The sequence below is a fragment of the Gossypium hirsutum genome, chromosome A02, assembly GCF_007990345.1.
Source record: "Gossypium hirsutum isolate 1008001.06 chromosome A02, Gossypium_hirsutum_v2.1, whole genome shotgun sequence".
In the NCBI taxonomy this organism is placed as follows: domain Eukaryota; kingdom Viridiplantae; phylum Streptophyta; class Magnoliopsida; order Malvales; family Malvaceae; genus Gossypium; species Gossypium hirsutum.
The window spans coordinates 37786033-37792704 of NC_053425.1; the positions used below are offsets into that span (position 1 = coordinate 37786033).

General features: G+C 40.5%; 1 non-coding gene across 1 annotated transcript; it reads right to left on the reverse strand.

The window, feature by feature from the left end:
• Positions 1-2659: 2659 nt before the first annotated feature.
• On the reverse strand, positions 2660-2766 carry LOC121217299 (small nucleolar RNA R71). The gene has a single exon (XR_005913384.1). It is a non-coding gene; the product is annotated as a small nucleolar RNA R71 (small nucleolar RNA).
• Between the last annotated feature and the right edge of the window lie 3906 nt (positions 2767-6672).

Consider the following 6672-nt stretch of genomic DNA (forward strand, 5'->3'; position numbering starts at 1 on the left):
CTCTAGCTATGACATCATCAATTAAATAAGGTTACATGGCCAAGTCACATGCTCGTGTGCTTGGGCCGTGTAGTGAATTAAATTCCAAAAATCAAGTGCAAAATTCATACGGCCTGGGTAGACGCTCATGTCCTAAGGTCATGTCCTTCACACGGCTAAGACACATGGCCGTGTATCTGCCCATGTGTTTACTGTTGGGCATTCTGTTTTGCTTAATTAGGGTGCAGGGGACACACGACCAGATCACACGCCCATAGGGTAGACCGTGTGTCACACACGGCCAAGACATATGCCCGTCTGTCTAGCCGTGTGGACAATTTCTAGGCTATTTTCCAAACCAATTGGCACCCTTAAACACTGACATGTTTATACTCACTTCACGGCATGCAACATGGCACATATGGCTACTCAAGCATTCACATTCATGGTTAAATTATGACTTGGTAATATCAACATATTACCTATTTAAACTATATTGCTTTCATATGGCATTCCACACCAATTTCATATTTGTCTCTCATCTTTACTAACCTACTTTAAAGTTACCCACTTGCATCACTGCTAAATCATAATTTATACATATTTTTAACCCATGCTTAACACATTTTATGGATGATTTTCCCTTAGAATTGGTGAATTTGATGCTCCTAATGCCTTAATTTCATGTTTTATACTTAGGAGAGCATAGGAGAGCGAAAGGAATGAGAAACAGGCCAAAAACAGAGAAAATGGGACAAAGTACCAATTCAACACGGCTTGGACCTCCTCACACGGGCAGACCACACGGCCGTGTTAATTTGACAGAATCGAATCATGACTCACACGGGTGGACCACACGGCCGTGCCTATTTAATAGGTTTGAGCACGGCCTGAAGTAATCGCACACAGGCATGTCACACGGGCGTGTCACTATCGAGCCCAAGTTGAGTCCAATTCGGAAAAGGCTAATTTCGAGGGTTCTTAGGCATTCCTAAGCCTATAAATACACCCTAGAGGAGGAAGAAAAGGGGAGGCATAGGGAGGAAGGAAGGAATTACTCAAAGAAAGCCGATTGTTCCATCTCAGAAGCGGGATTCATCATCAAGACTAAAGATCTCCCCTCAATTTCCCTTCAGGAGTTTTGGGTTTTCTTTATGTTTTGTATTCTTTATTCTTCTGAGATGTTTTCCTTTTTAGTTATGAACTAAATCCCCTAAACACCTAAGGGGAATGAAACCTAAGACGAATTTTGTTATTATTTTTTGAATTGTATGATAAATATTTAGCTTGTTCTTAATTATGTGTTCTCAATTCTTATTTTGATATCCCAGGATACTAAATCAAGATAAGCTCTTATTCAAAGGAGGAATAAACCCTATCTAAGAGTACATTTGTCATAATTAAGCGGAGTTGATTGCCCGCCTAGAGATAGGGTGACAAGATTTTGCTAGATTAGGGTGAAAGCTAATAGGGGGATCCATAGATCAAGTTAATGCAACCCTAGAGTGTTAATTAGAGAAAAGTGTCAATTATTCAATCTAGGGATTAGATGTTATTAGTCTTGAATAGGGATAATAACATAACTTAAGGATCTCTACGGAACAAGGTGAATGAATAAATCGTCCGATTCGAAGCCAGAATAACAAGTAAAGTCTAGGTTGATTTTGCCTTAGGTATTGTCTTAATTCAATCGTTTTCCAAAGTAATCCCCCAATTCTACTTTCTGTGAATTCTTAGTTTAGATAATTAGTTAAAACAAAACCCCCTTATTCTTAGGCTAGATAAAAAAAGACAGTCATTGCTAGTACTTTTAGTTCCTTTGGGTTCGACAATCCAGTCTTGCTAAAACTATACTACTGTTCGATAGGTACACTTGCCTACATAGGGATAATAGTTAGTTTCAAGAATGATTAATTATAAGTATTTAAAACCTGTCACACGAAAATCGCAATCAAGTTTTTGGCGCCATTCCCGGGGAACTAAGATATTAGGAACGCTCAATTTTTATTACTTTAGCCATTTATTTTTCTTGCAATTTAATTTAATTTAATTTTTATTATTATTTATTAATTTACTTTTTCTTTCTCTTGGCAGGTTTGTATAGTTTATGACTAGAAGAAACCGGTCAGGACCACTACTTTTTGATGAAGAAATCGATCGCACAGTTCGTAGAAACCAAAGAGAAATAAGGAGAAGTTTAAGATACATAGTGAACGAGCAAGAGGACGATACTCAACCCCCAACAGAAGAGATGGCTGAAAACCAAGACAATCAGCTACCTCTTGCAATTGTGGTTAATCAAAATCCTGCTCCACACACTATGTATGATTATGCTAAGCCTGCTTTAATAGGAACTGAATCAAGCATAGTTAGACCTGCTGTAGCTGCAAATACTTTTGAATAGAAACCTAACACAATTCAAATGATACAACAGTTTGTTCAATTTGATGGTTTGCAGGATAAAGATCCCAACACTCACTTAGCAAACTTTTTGGAATTATCCGATACATTTAAAATCAATGGCGTTTTTGATGATGCCATACGTTTTCGGTTGTTTCCCTTTTCATTGAGGAACAATGATAAACAGTGGTTGAACTCGTTACCACAAGGGTCAATCATTACTTGGGAACAAATGACCGAAAAATTTCTATTAAAATATTTTACACCGGCTAAAACGGCCAAATTACGTAATGATATCTCTTCATTTGTTCAGATGGACTTAGAAACTCTTTACGATGCATGGGAGAGATACAAGGACTTACTGAGAAGGTGCCCTCACCATGGGTTACCGCTTTGGCTATAGGTTCAAACGTTCCATAATGGCCTGAATCCTTTGACTCGGCAAATGGTTGACGCAACTGCTGGCGGAACCATCAATAATAGAACACCTGAAGATGCTTATGAGTTTATAGAGGAGATGTCACTGAATAACTATCAATGGCAAGTCATGAGGACAAAACCAACCAAAACAGCCGGTGTTTATAATGTCAATTCCGTCACCATGCTCTCTAATCAGGTAGAACTCTTGAATAAGAAAATTGATGGTTTTCTTAGTTCTTCACAGGTTCACCTAGTAATGCAGTGCGAAGCAAGTGGAGGTAGATCAAGCAATTCAGAATACCAACCTTATGGCCACAACAAGGATAATGAGCAGTTAAATGACATGGGTAATAATCCTCGATCTCAAAACAATCCATATGGTAACACTTATAATGACCGTTGGAGGAACCACCCAAATTTCTCATGGGGAGGTCAAGGAAATTAAAGACCGCCTCCAGGTTACCAACAATCACCCTACCAACAATAGAAGAAGCCGAACCCTGAAGAGATGATGTCTAAATTTATCTCAGAGTCAGAAACCCATTTCCAGAACACTGAGGCAGCACTTAAAAATCAACAAGCATCGATCCAAGGGCTCGAAACTCAGATAGGCCAGCTATCCAAACTAATCTCCGAACGACCACAAGGTAGCTTGCCAAGTAATACTGAACCCAACCCAAGGGAATAGCTCAACGCAATTAATATTCAAGATGACGATGGAGACATTGAGCCTAAGCCAGAATCGAGACAAGAAACTGTGGTAGGCAGAGGTCAAGGTGAGGTAGGTCATAATAAAAAAAAATTAGTGAATGTCGAATATAAACCTCGTGTGCCATACCCCAATGCGACAAGGAAAGACCGCTCAGATGAACAATTTGGTAAATTCCTTAAACTCTTAAAAAAATTGCATATTAACTTACCGTTTATTGAAGCCTTATCGCAAATGCCAAACGCAATGAAATTTTTAAAAGAGCTTTTAGCAAATAAACGGAAGTTGGACGAGGTGTCGCATGTGGAGCTAAACGTAGTTTCCTCAGCTATTCTACAGAATAAACTACCTAACAAACTAAAAGATCCACGGAGTTTTACGATTCCTTGCTTAATTGGTAGTTTAGATGTTAATAATGCATTAGCTGATTTAGGGGCTAGTATTAACGTCATGCCCTACAAAATGTTTAAACAATTAGGTCTTGGGAAACCCAAACAGACTAGGATGATTCAATTAGCAAATAAAACTATAAGATTTCCTAGGGGTATTATTGAAGATGTGCTAGGTAAAATTGATAAATTTATATTTTTCGTTGACTTCATTGTTCTAGACATAGAGGAGGATAGCAACACTCCTTTAATTCTAGGAAGGCCCTTTTTAGCAACTGCTAAAACAATTATTGATGTTGGTACAGGTGAGCTCACACTTCGTGTTGGAGATGAAACAATCACCCTTCAAGCTCGCAATTCTGGCAACACATCAGAAATTGAAGGTGATCATCTAAACCATTCTACTAAAATTGACCATATGATACAACCCACTTTGCAGGAGATAAGTCTGAAGAAAGTACATGAGCCATTCTTAAACAATAGTAAAGGACCTATTCATGAAGAACGAAGGCTACAAATCAAGGAGCTAGATGAATGGAGGAGGCATAAACCGAGAAAGCCTGATAAACTGAAACTACGATAGAACGAGCTCAATACCATTCCAAATCAACTTAAGGTTGGAGATAAAGTTTTATTAGATGCCGCAGATCCTCACGTTGTCACTACCAATCCGAATGAAGAAATCCCCCTTACGGTACTTAGCATTTTCCCATTCGGTACAGTTGAGGTGAGTCATCCCAAGTTCGGCACTTTTAAGTTAAACAACACCCGTCTAAAACCTTATTTTGATGTGAATTATAGCAGGAATGAGGAGTATAAACTCCTCAAACCACCATGACCATTCAATGGAGAGGTAAGTTAAGCTTAGACTATAAATAAGCGCTTCTCGGGAGGCAACCTGAGCACTAACTGTATTAACTTCTTTAAAATTTAGTCTTCAACACCTAACTTACTAATGGAGCTCTTGAATACAGGTTTTCCAGAGAGACACGGCCAATTACACGGGCGTGCTTAGGGCCGTGTGAAAATAGGGCAAATATTTTCCCAAACACGGGCTATGATAAAATGCCACGGCCGTGAGACATGGCCGTGGTCGAACCTGCCAAAACAATAAGGGCGTGCGACACTCCCGTGTGGAAGAACCGTGGGTGAACCTTTAAAACTCGCACACCTGTGTCCAGTTGGTCGAACTTGTTAAATTAACACGGGCGTGGACCTACAAACACGGGCGTGAGAGAAGCGAAAAACGGCAGACACGGCCTTGTGCACCCACACGCCCAAGGAACATGGGCATGGACTAAACGCCAGATGCGCCCAAAAATAAAATTCGCGAATCACACGGGAAAAAATTGGGGAACATGGGTGTGTTCCCTGCCGTCTGCCCCAAAATCTATAAATAGGCTGTATTATTCATTGTCTTCTTCACCCAAAAACCCTAACCCTAGCCTCTACAAATCCACACGCCCTCCCCGCCAAGCTCATGCGCTGCTTCCAACTTCATTCCTGACGCTTATTCTTCCATTTTTTAGCGTTTGTTCACTCTTTTCCCTTTAACTCCACTCATTTTTAATGCTATAATCTTCATGTATCTCACACTATGCTATCATTCAAGTTTCATTTCTTTTAGATTAGTTATCGTTCATTCCCCATGACATATTTTTATGAAACTCTCATGCCTTATTCACTTATTCTAAATCAATATTCATAGTTTTTAATTGTTTTTTGTTATGTACCATTACAACTCATGGCATGTGCTAAATTTATGCTCTTTATATTTCCATTAAATTCTTTGCCATTTTTACTCATATCACAATGCTAGTGCCACAAAAGTATGCCATTGAACTTATTGTTTTAGTTAGGTTTAGTAGTTGCGGCTAAAATTATGATCTTTATTTAAAATTTATCTTTGTTTTACTTTGACCACTCATCAAGACGACTTGATGATTCCAATTGCAGGTACCATGTCATCTTCATGTGGTAAAAAGGCCACTGTCCCTTCTTCAAAGGAAAGGAAGGGAGCGTCATCTTCCTTGGGTCCTATCGTGAAAGTTCGTCACCCTTTCCTGAGGTTCCCCATCGGGCCCTAAGAAGAACTATTCCAAATACTCTGGGCCTGACCTTTAATTTTAGGCCGCTGCATCGACTGGGCTACGGTAGAACAAGTTCAGTTGGCTGATGTGATTCGGGCCCTCCTAACCACCGACCTTTGGGAGCTGTTCTTTGGGATCATCGAGCCAACATACCTTTAGATCACGATGGAACTATGCTCAATGTTCCATCTTCAGACCGTAATGATGAACTACGATGATCTTAGCACGGTCCAATTTCACCTAGGCGGATTAGTCCGCCAGCTCAGCGTCCCAGAATTTGGTACTGCACTGGGTTTATATACGGAAGAATTCAAGGAGGAGAATGACTTAGATACGCTCAACCACCACATCCATCGTTCTCCTTCACGGTGCTGGGATGCACTAGTACCAGGTGGGGCCACCTACAATCCTAGCTGCTCCAAGGCATCGCCTCTCCCTCCATCTCTGAGGTACCTTCATGCCATTTTGGCTCACACGATTACAGGAAAGCGAGAGAGCACTGGCGTCGTCAACACTCACGATGCCTACTTTCTATGGTGTATGTCGCACGGGCACTTCATTGACCTTGCATATTGCATTGCCCTCGCCATTCAACACCAGACGGAGCGGCATAGGAAGGGGGTCATCTCAGTTGGCCCCTATGTTAGGCTTGACACTTAGGGCTCCTCAGCACCACGGCACAAGA